The 15,779-nt window shown below is 31.6% G+C and overlaps 1 long non-coding RNA gene across 1 annotated transcript; it reads right to left on the bottom strand.

The window, feature by feature from the left end:
- Nucleotides 1-11,963: 11,963 nt before the first annotated feature.
- On the bottom strand, nucleotides 11,964-13,433 carry LOC127240682 (uncharacterized). The gene is made up of 3 exons (XR_007836350.1): nucleotides 13,210-13,433; nucleotides 12,864-13,016; nucleotides 11,964-12,095 (listed from the first exon to the last, which is right to left on the bottom strand). It is a non-coding gene; the product is annotated as an uncharacterized LOC127240682 (long non-coding RNA).
- Nucleotides 13,434-15,779: the final 2,346 nt, after the last annotated feature.

Here is a 15,779-nt window from a genome sequence, read left to right as displayed (position 1 = left end):
ACAAACGTAAAATTTTAATATGTTCAAACTAATTGCTCAAGAAATAAAAATTTAAATATATTTATTATATTTACGAATTATTTAAATCTATCACATATGTTTTATACAAAACTAAGACATTATTTTACTTTTAACTATTTACTTAGTAGTAGTAAAACTTCACAACTATTATTATAATTATTAAAGAATAGTCAATTTTATCACAACTCTTCACCATAGATGTTTTTAATAATATTACATTATTATTCTTATGTCAATAAGATATGTGAAAATTGTTGTAGTAGTCATCCAAAATTGTATTTACAACGTGAAAAAACAGTTCAATTGTAAATCCACAAAAATTTAGCGTCTTCTTAGAATAGTTGTTCGATAGATAATGCTTTGTGAGAGCAAACACAATGGTAAACCCAAAAAAAAAAAAAAGAAAAGAAAAATTCTTTAACTAAAAAAATCCTTTGATCGATAATGCATGCAGCTTGTGGATGCGATGAACGAGGAGGTTTGAGATGAGGGTTTCTATGGGATGGATCACCACAACTTCTTCGAGTTCCGGTGGTCAGACCCTCAATCAAAAAGGTGGGTGGAAGAGATAGAAATTCTATTTCACAAGAGAGGAAAAAACTGTAAAAATGGCTTGGATGGTGCAGCCCGTCGATATTTTAACGTCCAAATCTTGCTCACTGTGTGTAATTTTTTTGAACTTTGAATGAAAAAGCGTCCTTCTCTGTGAGGAGGCCATCAAAATCACTCCCATTGTATTTGCTCTGAGAGTGTATTTATATAGTATCAGAATGAACGCGCAACAAAAAAAAAAAAAAAAAATAGAATCAAATTCTGAAGGAACACAATCAGATTTAAATAGTAGTAGAATAAATTTTATTACAAGACATTGCAATGCAATATTTAATAATAGTTTTAACATATATTAAAATTTATGATATTTTATTTATTTATTCACTCTATTTTGTTTATAATATCAATAGTATAAATACTATTACATTCATTTCACGTAATATTCATCGTATTTTTCCAAACTTCGTAACTAATTGTTACAATGTTCGCAACAGTGTAACAACTATGTAATCCGCACGGTCACGATATTGTTACAATAGTTATAGTTATGACAAGAAAGAATCTTGGCAATGCTACGACTTCCATTACAATATAACAATCTTATCACTATTGCAATGTTTGCACCTAAAAACAATCACAATATTGTTACAATGTTATTGTCTAAAAATAATCATAGCAATGCTGCAACTTTCAGGACAATATAACAACCTGTGTATTCTTGCAACCTTTGTGGCTAAAAACAGTGATTGTATTATTGCAATTCTAAAATAGTCTAGAGTCATGAGATTATTGGAACTTTTCATTGCTATATGATTAGCCAAAATTACTTATAATACACTTGTGATTTGAAAAGGCCGCACCACCATATTCTCTGTAATTTAGAAAATGCATAAGGCTCTCCTCTAGTTTTGAAAATATTTCACAAAATCTCATAAAATTGCATGAGATTTTCTTGTATGTTTTAAAATATTGCATAGGATTCCCAAAGAAAGAGATTTGTGCAGCATTTTGAAAATACAAAATGTCTCGTGCAATCTTTAAGTGAAGGTCTGCCATATAAATAGGTAAGTGTCATGGCTAATACATATCCTGTGATTTATTGTTTCAAACATGTTTCCATATTAGAAAAGTCAGTACTGAAAATCTACGGAAATTGTTCCACAGATATTACGTGACCTATCAAAAAAAAAAAAAAAAAAAAAACCAATATGAATTAAAATGACTACTTTACACATTTTTTTTTTTTTTTGGTGGTTGTTTCTTGGATATATGAACTTTGTGTGTAGTATAAATGTACAATGCATTCTTTTGTTGTATTAGATTACAATGTGAACATAGATATATTTACACATATGAGAGCACATGCACGTGCACACTATACTTATATATAGCGAGATAGTACTTGGGAATTAATTTTCAAAAAAAAATGAAAAATATCGTTGTTACAAAAGACTAGAGCACTACAGCACCATTTGGGTCGTGGAGTTCAAGAAACTGATGAGTATTCTAGTGCTGCTACACATTATATCTATTCAATTTCTATTAATTCGATACAAAGACTTCCTCCACTATTGCACTTTATTGTAATAGAATTATGCAGTGCATTTGAAAAGAATCAAGGCATGGCTACGTATAACTCTTCAAATAAAAACTTCATGTCATCTGCAACTTCTAACTGCAGGTTTTCTTGTCAACTCCGCACATGTGCCAATCAGCTTCGTACTATTTTAATATAATGGATCTTGATCGAGGACTGTCACTTCTCTTATAACAAAATAATTCATGTCTATTATCAATGTTGTTAAAAATGCGGAACGGATCTAAACTTTTATTAAGAAAATCGAACAAAACTTTTAACTAGTTTTGGCTAGGCTCAGCCCCTAACCACTCGAAACACAAAATATACACATACACACTCGAATCGCGACTAACACAAGCACACCGGCCACAACACCACGACACACAACCACAAAACCCCCACAGAAAAGTAAAAGGCATACAGGAAACAGAAACCACAAGCCTACAGTTGAACGAGCCCCTTTCGGCTACGAACAACACAAACAGGGGGAAACTAGTGCCAAAGGAACTCCACAGAACAGGAGGAAAGGCACTGCACAAAAAACCGCCGTGAACCACCGTCGGACAGGAGAGTGAGAGAAAGGTCGAGAGAGAGAGGCTAGAGAGGGTGAGCGTTGTAGAGAGAGAGAGGTAATGTATCGAATTAACGGCGCCTCTCTCACCCCAGGTATATATATACAAATAAGATCGGATGGACGGACAGGATCAAAACCCTAGATCGGACGGCCAGGGGCGTGGCTTAAAAAAGACGCGGATCCTAGTCGGGTCGGATCAGGACGTGGGTCAAGGTCGGGAGGTATAAGGTCGGACAGTGGGTATGTATTCGGATGGTCCAAGTCGGGACAAAATCGGGCGGTCGACGAAGTCGGGACGGTCCAAGCCAGGGCGAAGTCGGGACGGTCCAAGCCAGGACGAAGTCGGGACGGTCCAAGCCAGGACGAAGTCTGGCGGTCGGTCCAAGCCAGGACGAAGTCGGGCGGTCGGTCCAAGTCGGACTAAGTCGGGCGGACGGTCCAAGTAGGACTAAGTCCGGATGTAGTCGAGCGGTCGGTGAAGTCGGGACAGGTTGCTAAGTCGGGACGTAGCCGGGCGGTCAGTGAAGTCGGGACATGGGCCAGGCCCGAATGTGCTCGGGCTGCGAAACGAGTGTGTATTTGTGTATCTATTTATGGGGTGGATCATAAGGACAAAAAATCCAACAATCAACAACTTTAATTGGTTTTTGTCATCCTATTACTATAGAAATAGTGAGTTAATAATTGTCATCCTATTACCATATATAAAATCATTAATGACAATTAATTTTAAAAAATATATATGTGGAATAGTAGGATGTAGAAAATCAAATTCTTTTAGTTATCCGATTCCTCGATTTTTATACATGTATTCCTTTTTATGGACGTTGAAGTAAATTCTTGTAACTTGCCAAAAGCTAACACGCCCGGCACCCACGCCAAAGGCCCAGACCAGCCGTCCCTTATGCGCAACAAGTGTGGGTATACTGTATAATGTGGGAGAAATTTGCAGAATAAGTACCTGCACCAAGACATATGACGTTGATTAGCCATACAAGATAAGGGCTCGCACACATGGGACAGACTATGACCGAGAACCTGGGGACAGAAATGTCACTGCTAGAAAAAAAGGTTGATAACTGCGAAAATTTGTAGCAAATTTTAATCCGTGACAATTAAAAGTCACGGAAAGTAATTTCGTGACAAATTTATGTCACAATTTTTTGCTTTAACTATTCCGTAAATAATATTTGCAGAAAAAGCTACAAACAATTTTCCGTAACTATATAAAGTAATGGCTTATGTAACGAAAATGTCCAAGATATTTCTATTCCGTGTCATTTGACTATTTCGTCACAAAAATTGTCACGAAATTTTTTCTTGACTATTTTAAGTTGCGGAGAAAATAACCAAAATATTTCCAACATTTTAAATTATTATAGATATTGTAATAATATAATTTTCGTGACTTTTTAAAATCAAATGTCACAACATAAGTAACGAAAACAACTATAAATTTTTCTTATTATTGTTCGTAGCTATTCAAAGTAATAACAAAATTTTAAAATCATCTTCAATATTTTTATTCAATATCGTTTGTAGCTATTCAATTTTTTGTTAAAAATTCATGACGATATATTCAATAAATATGTATATATTTTTAAAAGATAAATTTATAATCAATAATATTTATATAGTTAAAATATAATAACAAACAAAAAGTATTACTTTAGAGTAGATAGCTAAGTTGGCATGAGAGACAGGTTGTGTAAATCTTTAATAATTATAAGGTCACTACTTCAAAAAAATAATTGTGTGGTTGCATTGAACAAAAATTATAATATAATTATATTTTTTTTCAAAAATATAAAATCACATAATTGTTACAACTTTCGTTAATATAAAGTCACAGAGGTGTAATGGTATTATTTTGTAACTTATTGTCACGAAAATGTCACCATTATAAAATATTCACAAAATTTTGTTGCAGCTTCTGTTACTATATAAAGTCATGGACATGTCATGGTATTATTCTATAACTTATTGTCACAGAAATATCACAATTTAAAAGAAGTCACCAGCAAAATTCCACGGAAATGGTTCCGTATATTTTTCCGTGACTTTTTGGTAAAAAATCACCAATTTGTATTAAAACCGTGACTTTTTTTACCGCAACTATAGCCTAATTTTCTGGTAGTGCATTCTCCTTCACTCCAAGTCGCAAACGCCCTCGTGCGACGCCACTTGAGTGCACCGACGTTGTTTCTTGCACACTCGGCATGCCTCCGGGCGTCACTCCGTTGACCCTTTTGCAGCACCACTTTTTGTGCTCACCAAGCGCCAACGAAGTTTTCCATAGCCGACCCACAATTTGCCCGCTCCGCCGGTCGTCTCTGCACACAATCCGGGACACCCATGTTGCAGCTTTTGCATTTTTCGCCCAATGATCGTCCTTAACGTGGTTCCTTCCTCACGAACAAAGCTCGCCCACCTTGGCGCACCGGCATGGTCGAGCATAATCCCTCCCTTGAGGAGCATCCCTCTTTGGAATGTCCAGCCTCGCTCGGACATGCTCTTTTTGTCGTGGCATTAGCATGCTCTCCCTCATAGAACTGCTCATCCATCCGCTTTGTTCGTCACCAACGTCAAGGTCCACTCTGATACTAGTTGTTGTGAAAATTCCAAAAAATCAAGAAGAGACAAACAAGAATACAATAACACAAAAATTTGTTTACCCAATTCAATCAAAATGATCATGTCTGGGACGCTGCCAAGCCAGGAATTTTACTACATAATAGAATACGCAGACTACAAGTTAAAGTGAGAATGCATGATATTTATAGTCTCTGCCTATGCCAATAATATCCAAATCATATCTCTAAATCTAGAATGTAATATTCAAATCATATCTAAATCATATGCCTAAATTTTATGATATAATCAAGCTTACGTATCCTAACAATTCTTGCATTGGATTTTACAAATTTCCTATTTGACTCACTCCAATTTTTGGGGTCTAAATGAGCAGCTAAGCTCCATGGTTTTTCTCAGATTCGAGCTATGACTTTGTAAAATATAACATCTGTTTCACAAAGTTGCATCCATACATCCCAAATGCTCCATAAGGAGATACCAGTTACATTATAAAAAGGATTCTGAACAAAGCCTTTTGCCTGCATCCAAAGTACATATATTCAAAATATAGGGGTGAACTTGTGACCGTGAGATCATGGGTTCCAACCCCGACGCCTCCAAGTCCACCTGCCACTCATGGTTCGCCTAGTATAACTTGCCTTCTCGGACATAGTTTGTAGTGTATTAGGTTCGGCCGGGAGTTTACCGAATGCACACTTCCGAGTAGCGGCTGCGGGTTCCTATGTTATCAAAAAATAAAAAAATATATAGGGGTGAACTTGTGACCGTGAGGCCATGGATTCGAACCCCCGATGCTTCCAAGTCACCTGCCACACATAGTTCGTCTAGTGTGATTTGCCTTGTCGGACCTAGTTTGCAAGATACTAGGTTCGACTGGAGTTTATCCAATGCACCTTCGGGTAGCACTTTGGGATAGCTACAGTGGATTCTCACCTCATAAAAAAGAAAAAAAATAATAGTAATAATGTTATCAAAATATCTAATAATTATAAATGAAAAGAGGTACGGATGGCTACTTGGTAATACTTTTTTACCCCTCGACGTTTTTAAAATTCTGTTCCTATCCCACTTTCTTCCCAAAACCCTAGCCTCATTCATTGTGCGTCCTCCAGAAGCCGTCGCTGCCTCCATCTACACAACTCTTCGTCCCCTGTTCTTCGATTTCAGGAGTATCTGCTGTCTCTACGTGTAAGTGCTGTATTTTGCTTAAATATGCACAAGCTTATATATTGATCCATAGATTAGATACATACTTTGTTGCCGGTGAAATGGCTGTTGTTAAAATGTCGATGTATTCTCTCCACATCTATATGTTGAACTATCAGACCATATGCATGTTGTTGTTGTTGTTATGGCCAAGGATAATATTGGAAAAATTGATCACAATATGAAAAAGAAAAAAAAAAAAAAAAAAAAAATTGAACGGAGACAAACCATATTGCCACGGTGTGAGAATCTCTCTTTTTTACGGAAAGAATCTTTAGAAAATACTTCTTACATTTGGTGTGTTCTAACTATTTTTAGTTATGAAAGATAATCTTTTTATTCAAAGCATTAATTTTTTTTTTTTAATTTTTGCAAAGATATATTTTTTTTGAACTTAGAGGAATTCTTCTTTAGATTAAAAAAAAAAAAAAATTGTTTGAATATTAATTTGACTTTGGCCTTTTATTTGTTGAAAGTTAAAAATACATATAATTATGAATTACCAAGAATTCTCATAAAATATACATCAAATTTATTTATAATATAAGTACACCGCACCGCGTAGCACGCTTTCTGAGTTCGAGTATTTATATATATATATATATAAATTGAGAAAATTACTTAGTAGCTCGTATAACTTTTCGCTTTTCTAATGTTCATATAACTGCGCATAAAACTAAAACATAAATTATGGACCTTCCAAGTTTTACCTTTCATATATGAATGTTTGAGTATCACAATGAATAAAATAAAAATCTTATAACAACAACAACTAATATTATTTGCTTGAAAAAACAATTTTGGCCTGAAGATTATGAGTGAAAGTATAAATCATGGGTCTTCAGAAAAGTCTTTAGACTAAGGTGTAAAAAGAGATTGAAATTATTGTGTTGTTACAACCTGATGAACATCTAAGGTAGTATAAGGTAACTTTTCTTTTTGTATTCATTATCCATGAAAATTCATTGTTAAGATTTTAATACTTGTGTTGAGAAAAGTAAAAAATGAAACGTTTCTATATTGGGATATAAGATACGACGAGAAATTATTTAATGACTTCTCGAGCCGTCAAATATTGATTGAAAATGTTTTAAGAATATTTAATGTCCTCGTTTACTCTGCCCCAATGTGAGACTTAGTTTTCCCTAGGCCAAACGCTTGAAGAAGATTTGAATTTCTATTATATGTTCTCCCCCTATTCATGTTCTTTAATCCCTTAGATGCCATAACCTTCATTCTATCCTCTAAAGTAATAAACTCGGAAATGCTTAAAAAGGGTTGCGATGGATTGTTAGGCACTTGGAATTCCTGGGAATCATCTCCTGCATTGGTTTTCTAATTTTCATTCTTCCAGTAGGGTCATCTCTCCACAGTACTGCAGTGTAAGTATTCAATTTGTGGTTAAAATGTCCTCTGAAATCTGAATGAATAATGCGACATTAACATCTACTCCTCGAATCACGATAGGACAAACACCCGTAGGATGTTCCAAACATGCACAGATTCCATAGGCGTTTCTTGTGAATTTCGTACAGCCAATTGTCTAAAAAATGAAGTTAGTGCACTTATATGTTGTTGTATGGCACTTAGGTCACTTGCTTATTTAACAAGCACGACCTTTTTTTGCAATAAACTGTTGTGATTTCATAGCCATGTCGTTGAACAATCTCCACGTCTCTCCAAGAGTACTTTTGTTCGTCAATGTGTCTCCACTTGCAACATCTATGATTGATCTCCTTTCAATACAAGTCAAACCTTAATAAAAATATTGAAGCAATAGTTGCTCACGACTTTGATGTTGAGGACATCTCAAAATTAGAACATGAAATCGGTCCAAATATATGAATAAAGATTTTGATGTGTGTTGTTTGATTCCACATAATTATTTCATAGAGGAAATACTTTTCCAAATTCATTTTCTTCGTGAAGGTCCATGTAGTAACACTCTTAGACCATCTCCAATTCATAACTCCATTTTTGCAGGGTCTACAATACATTTCTCCATTTTTGAGTAACCCATCTCCAACTATACCCTCTATTTTTGCAGGGTCTCTTCTCCAACCATACCCTCCATTTTTGCAGGGTTAAAAAATATTCTATTTATATTTTATTTTACATAATTTTTAAAATTACAAATAAAATTTAATATTTTATTATTTTTATACATTTAAGTTATAATAATATTTTTAATTAATATTTTAAATATTATACCGAAAAATTATATTTATTAATATTGTACGCATAATTTTATATTGTATTCTTAAGTTTATTTTTTATTTAATGTTATGATATTTTTTATAATTAATGTTATTTTTTATTTATAAATATTATAATATTTTAAATTTAATATATATAATTTATAATTATTTTACCATAATCAATTAATTATAAATTTTAATAAATATTAAATAAATAAATAATTTACTATAAATATTAATTACAAAATTATAATAAAAAATAATAAAATTAAAAGTAACAAAAATAAAATATATAAAATATAAGCTTAAAACAAAATAAAAAAAAAGAATAAAATAAATAAAATATAAAAATATAAACAAAATAAAAAAATTAATACAATTTTTTATTTTGTTGATGATATTTAAAAAATTAAAAATTAAATAAATATAAAAAAATAGATAACTATATAAATAAATAGATAATATTAAAAAAAGTAAATAATTATATAAATAAATAGATAATTATATTAAAATAAAAAAGAAAATTGCACCCTGCTGTAATCAGCAGGTGAATTCTGCAAAAATACAGGGTGGGTTGGAACAGGTTTTTTCTCCCCCACCTTACAAAAATAGAGGAAAATCTCTTCAGTTGGAGATGGTCTTAGGAGGCAGATTAAATATTGAATCTTTGATAGCTCTCTTAAGCAGAAAGTAAAAAATGTGAATCTTGATTTGATCGTTGGTTCTTACCTGTGTAGACAAAATAAAATTCTTGAAGATGCTTGCGTGGTTTTTCACCTGACAGAAACAAATGGATTAGTCCTTATTATAATTTAAAAGTAGTGCTATCATCTACTATCCTGAATGTAATGCATTAACGTTGCTGAGTTAGGTTAGGACCTGCTAAATTTCTTAGGGCTGTTTGGTTGATGAATTTTTTTTTTTTGGAATTGAGATTTCAACGGTAGGATTTATATGTGATGAAATTTATTTTATTTAGGATTTGAATTCTATCTTATGTTTGATTGTTAAAATAATGTGGGATTTATATTTCATATGAGTTGAATGATTTGGATTTTTCATATTTTAAATGACATAATTGTCCTTCTATGAATTTTATTTATTTTGATAAATTAAAACTCTAATTCATTATTAATATAAATTGAAAAGATAGGATGACAATAGATTCGCGTAAACTCGAGACCCGACCGGACCCAACCTATTTATTTGAAGTTGAGTTCAATTATTTGAGTATTAGGTCTGGATCCGGGTCATGTTCGGGATAATATAATAATAATATCTCAACTATACATATGAAAAAATAATTTCGAACAATATAATTATATTAAAAATATTTTTTTGATATTAACTTATTCATTATTTTATTATAATATTTTCTAATAAAATATATAAATTTTAATATATGTTTGTGCAATTTTAAATTAAAATTTAAGAATGGTAAAAAAAATGGATTTATCGGATCCAATTTTTCGGTAGGATATGCTATAATCGGATCCAATTTGAGTATCGGATCTAACAATATATATTGGGAACGAATATTAGTTCCGATTGAACCCTACTCATTGTCATTTTTATAATTTATAATAAATAATAATTTTAAACAATTAATTTATTTTAAAAAATATTGTATCGTAAAAAATTAATATAAATTTAATTAAATACATAATTCAAATAATAATTAATTTTAAAATAATTTAATTTTATAAATATAATATTATTTTTTTATAAAAGGATATAAAAGTAAAAGTAAATATTTGAAGAATGTGATTTAAAAGTAACAGAGTACCTAGTTAACAAAATAAAAAATAAAAATCATTTATTTGTAGAATGTTGGACCATTTTTTAAATCACACCATTTTAAATTTCATTCTCTATTTTTTAACCAAACATGAATTTTATGCTATTTTAAAATCCAAATCTCATGAAATTCCATTAAATCTTTGAACCAAAGAGAGTAATTTATCCATGGTTTCTTCTACCTTGATCTTTTCATCACAAAAGTTGCTACACGTATGGGCTAATTCGCACTCTGATTCACATTTGACAATTTTGATCCAACTTCTTCCAAGCTACGCTCCCTAGTTTCGTTTTTGAATCAATGGACAACCTTCTCAATTACAAAATTATACATTATTAGCCCATTATTAGAACAAAAACGTAGCAAGAGTAGAATAGTCTCCTCACCAATTTTAAAATGTTTGATCTTTGGATGGTTAATATACAAATACATAAAAGGGGACTCAATAAAAATAAAATAAAGATAAAAAACAAATAAAAAGACAAAATCCTATCAAGAATGTTTAAATTCACAAATAAAAGGCATCTAGAATTGCGATAAAAGATCAACTTGGATAGTGAAATTTGATAATCTATAAACATTAAATTTTGTCTGTTTGAAAATAATTTCTATGATCATATATGATGATTTGTGACTAGATTTGTACTTAACTATGCCAAAATACTCGTGTGAATATGAGATAACCCCTTTTTGTATTTTCTGGATTAGGCGGTTGAGAATTACTTCATCAGCTGACAATCTATAAATGCCAACCTTTTAGAAGCTCTACTACCGTCCATGAATAGTGGTTGATTTGAATCATTTGGAAGTCTACGCAATTCTCTATCTAAAAAGCTAAAAAAACAAAAAAAAAAACAAAAAGACCATGTCATCAAGCTCAGACATGCAGTGAGTAGCTTGCACACAAGAACAATTCACATGCATGGGGCGGTTCGCGCACAGGAATTGACAAACACAATGGTGATGTGCGAACATATGCTTATATTGTCAAGATGTTAGACAATGAGCCTAGGTTAGCAGCCCTCCAGGATGACAAGCTGTCTGAATACAGTCTCGATATTTAGGCGATTTTACTGTCCAAAAATTCAATCAGAACTCTGCATGAAAAAAGAAAAAAAAAAAAGAAAAAAACTGTATTTGGGCCTCCAAAAATAGACCCGAAATTTTTTCGGGCCGTGCCCTAGCCCATAACCGTCCCTGGCCCAACTTGATTCATTAATATTAATTTTTTTTAAATAAATATATTTATATGTATATTAACTAATGAAATAATAATAGAATTAAGCTATAACTTGATTGTAAAATTATATTCTCATTAATATTTGTTAAGTTCTGAAGCATAACTCATGGTAAGCATTGTCAGTTCATCTTGTGCTGAAACAAAGATGCATTATTGACAAAGCTAGTTGAACAAACAATAAAACATACATGTATCAATTACTATGGTTCACCAGTCGAATCAGTTATGTCCTTCCCGGGACAGGGAGAAGGTTGAATGTAGGTGTTACGGTGCATGACATCCACGTCTTCAAATCCTCTGCGCCAAAATCCTCTATTCCCCTGTTCCCTCCACTAAAAAGCTGACATGTGTTACAAAGTGGCATAGAGAAAAATATATAAATATTAATTATGATTCAATATTTTATATAAGAATAATAATATATTTAGGTTGAGAACGGTGCAGAATAAATAGTAGTAATTTCAAATTAAAATTTTCATAAATAAACTCATAAAAAAAACAAATTTCATTTTTCTAAAATTATATATATGTAGTTTTTTGTTCTACTATTTTATAAATTTTATAAAAATATTATTCCACAAAATATCACATTCAATTATTAATTATTAGTTTAATAAAAAATAAATATAAATATAAATATTAATAAAATAAATATTAAAAGTAGTATAATTTAAAACATTATAGTATAAAAAGTTAGTTTTAAATATATAATAATATTTATTTTTTATTTTAATTTTGAATGTAATATTTTATAAAAAATTATAAAATAATGTAATAAAAAATTAAATAAATTAATATTTAAATCATAATTAATATTTACATATTATATATATATTATTTTATTTTTGCAACTTTAAAACTCTAACGATAGAATATTTAAATCATAATTAATATTTACATATTTCTCTCTCTTCCACAAAGGATTTGAAGCTTATGGCCCGTGACTCTATCCTATGTTGACAATTCATTTATCATTTGCATTGGGATGGAAAATATTTTATAGAGACCATGCTCTTGAGGACGGATGTTGCTTGGTATTTAACGAGGCACATCTCTATTCAAATATATGATCCAAGTGGTTGTGAAAGAACTTGTTTCACCTATCCAGTGCAACATGTTGGGGTTGAGGGGATTTCTGTTCATATAGATGAAACTTTCTTGTTTAACAGGCATGAGTTCAGCCTTCACTCGGATTACAGGTCTAGAGGCATCCATTCTCTCTTTGGAGATACCTCCCATCGGCTTGCTAAATCCTAAAACATTGAGATCAATTATTAAATTAAAGAAATATTGAAAACCATATGACATGCAATTTACATTGATATTTCTTAGTGTAGTCAAAATTAATAAAGAAAATAGTAAAGTATCCAGACTCTGTGTCAACTCTGTTCAGTCATAAATGCAAGAATTTAGAAAATAGTAAAATAGAGAAAGCAAACACTATACCAGCAGGCCGGCTTACAGGGTTCTCTTGTTTTAGAGGCACAAGTTCTGTCTCCGTTGGAATTGCCACGTGTCACAGGTCAACTTCATTCTATTGAAGTTACCGTGTGGCCCCTTAGCAACTCACTCCGTCAGCTACTAAGCAAGCTTCCCGGCTCCGCCAAGCAGCACAAATGTCAAAAGCTTTTAGAGAAAAACAACTAGAGAGAAAGTGTAGAGAAAAACTTATAAACACTTGATTGCCAATGCTTGCGTGAATACAAATGAGAGGGGTGGAGACCCTTTTATAGGCCAAGGACTCTACAAGCCTATTATAGAATGTACAACTATCACAACGATATATACGACGATTATATATCACCTTCCATAATGGTTCTTGAATATGCTAGAGAATATTCCCCTTCCAATATGGTCAGAATATGCCAGGGAATATTCTCAATTATCATAATATGTACAACGATTCTATAACACCTTCCAAAATGGTTTCTGAATATGCTAGAGAATATTATGCTTCCAAAATGTCAGAATATGCAATATTCCCAATCTAGAACCTTCTGCCACGTTTAAGTGAATTTCTTTACACAACCAAAAGTTCTAAGTACGAAAAAACCACGGTACCACCCGGGGCGGAAGCATGTTGGGGCAAGGGTAGGCTCAGCCCCCTTGCTCCACCCTGATTTTTTTTTTTTTACTTATTTAGAAAAAAGAAAGAAGAACAGATACATATATTTAATATTAAAATTTTGAAGGAACAAAATATATACTAAAAATCTAGAGTTGAATTTTGTTTGTATTAAAAAAATATATTATTGATTAATTATAAAAATACAAAATAAATATTTACAATTATAAGATATGCTTATTTGTAAAATTTTGTACATGGTTTTATTATGATAATTTTTTTCTTCCAAAAAATATCAAACAAAATACCTATTTTGTTATTATATATACTATACTAAAATTTAATTTTACATTAAAAATATCACACAAATGCATATTAATATAGTATCAAACTATTATTTCAGTTCAAAATTACTCTCCCTACTGTTGTTGCTCCCTAGTTTGTAATATTTGAATTTAGAGTTTACATCTTTAGTGATATCTAAACGATATTTAAGGTTTTTTGATATAGCTAACGGAACATGCATGCATATAAATCATATTTTGAATTTATGATATACCTAAGCACTATCAACATTATTTTGTCGGACAATAAGTAGATATATGCTATTTTATATGTATAATTAAATAAAATGTAGTATTTCATACATTCGAAAAATCAGCCCACTTTTTAATTCAATTCTAGTTCCGCCTCTGGGTACCACGACCACCTCAAAGCCCGAATATGACAATATTGCCCCACCTAAGCCTTGACGTCCTAGCTTGGTACACCTCGATGTGGGACTTAAATTGGAAGCTTCATCAGCACCATCATAGAGGAGTGAGTAGGGTTAGGGATCAAAGATGAATTTGTGTAAGTGACCGAATTTGTGAGGAAGAGAAGGACCCTCCTCAATCCAAACTTGGGCGGAGGAGGGTTATGGAGGAGGCCGTGCAGTTTCTGATCATGTTGGAAATTGAAATCCCAAATGTTGGCGGGAAAGCTTCCTAAATCGAAATCTTGGCTGCAATTGCTGTGCAACTATGGTGTCTGTGAATCTGAATCAAACCAACTGGAAATCGGAATCGGAATTGGAATTAGCATGATCGATTGGATGAATCTGCCCCCATTCCAATTTCCAGTCGTCATATCATATCATAATCAAAGCTGCTGCGTTGAAGTAATGAGCATAAAATCAAACTCTGATGAAATTCAGCGATCAATTGAGACGTTTGTTTTCCAAATGATATTAGACTATATATTTAATTTATTCAAATAAATTTTATGGCATTTTATAGTTATTATTTTATATATATAATCAAGCAGTAATGATTTTTTGCAATAATTTCTTTTTTCAATTATGTATTTATTATATAAAAATAGTTATATTATAAACTAGCATATTCCTGTGCGTTGCATGATTTATTTAAGTTTTAAAAAATTATATAATTTAAATAATTTTTGAAAAAAATTAATTTTGTTCTCAATATAATTAAAGTTTATCAATTTTGATCCCAATATAAAAAACATCAATTTTAGTGATGACTTCATTACTCTTATTTATTTCCTCTATTTTTTCTATTGCTATAGAAGTTTATTTAATTTTGAATTCTCTCTTAGTTTTTTAAATCAAATGACAATATTTGACCATGGACATGTTTTAGAACTACACACTACCGTTTTGACACTTCAATTTTCACATAAATTCTCCCGGATGTCCTTGTTTTGTGTCTCTCTTTCTTATGTTACAACACTAGCTGATACTACCAATTCCGATTTCAGCAAAAGTGAAAAACCTATTTTACTAGCTATGTTGTTTTATCGTGGTTATTGTGTGTCTAATATAATATTAGACTTTAAAGTAGGCCTAAAGGTTCTGTATGTTGTCGTGTAATTTTATATCCTTCATATTCTTAGTTAGTCTACAATGTTCTAAATGTAGAAAAAAATGATGTCCGCTCTATAGTGCAAC

Source organism: Andrographis paniculata, unplaced genomic scaffold (assembly GCF_009805555.1).
Source record: "Andrographis paniculata isolate CXL003 unplaced genomic scaffold, ASM980555v1 Contig79END, whole genome shotgun sequence".
Classification (NCBI taxonomy): domain Eukaryota; kingdom Viridiplantae; phylum Streptophyta; class Magnoliopsida; order Lamiales; family Acanthaceae; genus Andrographis; species Andrographis paniculata.
This window is presented reverse-complemented; position numbering and strand designations above follow the sequence as displayed.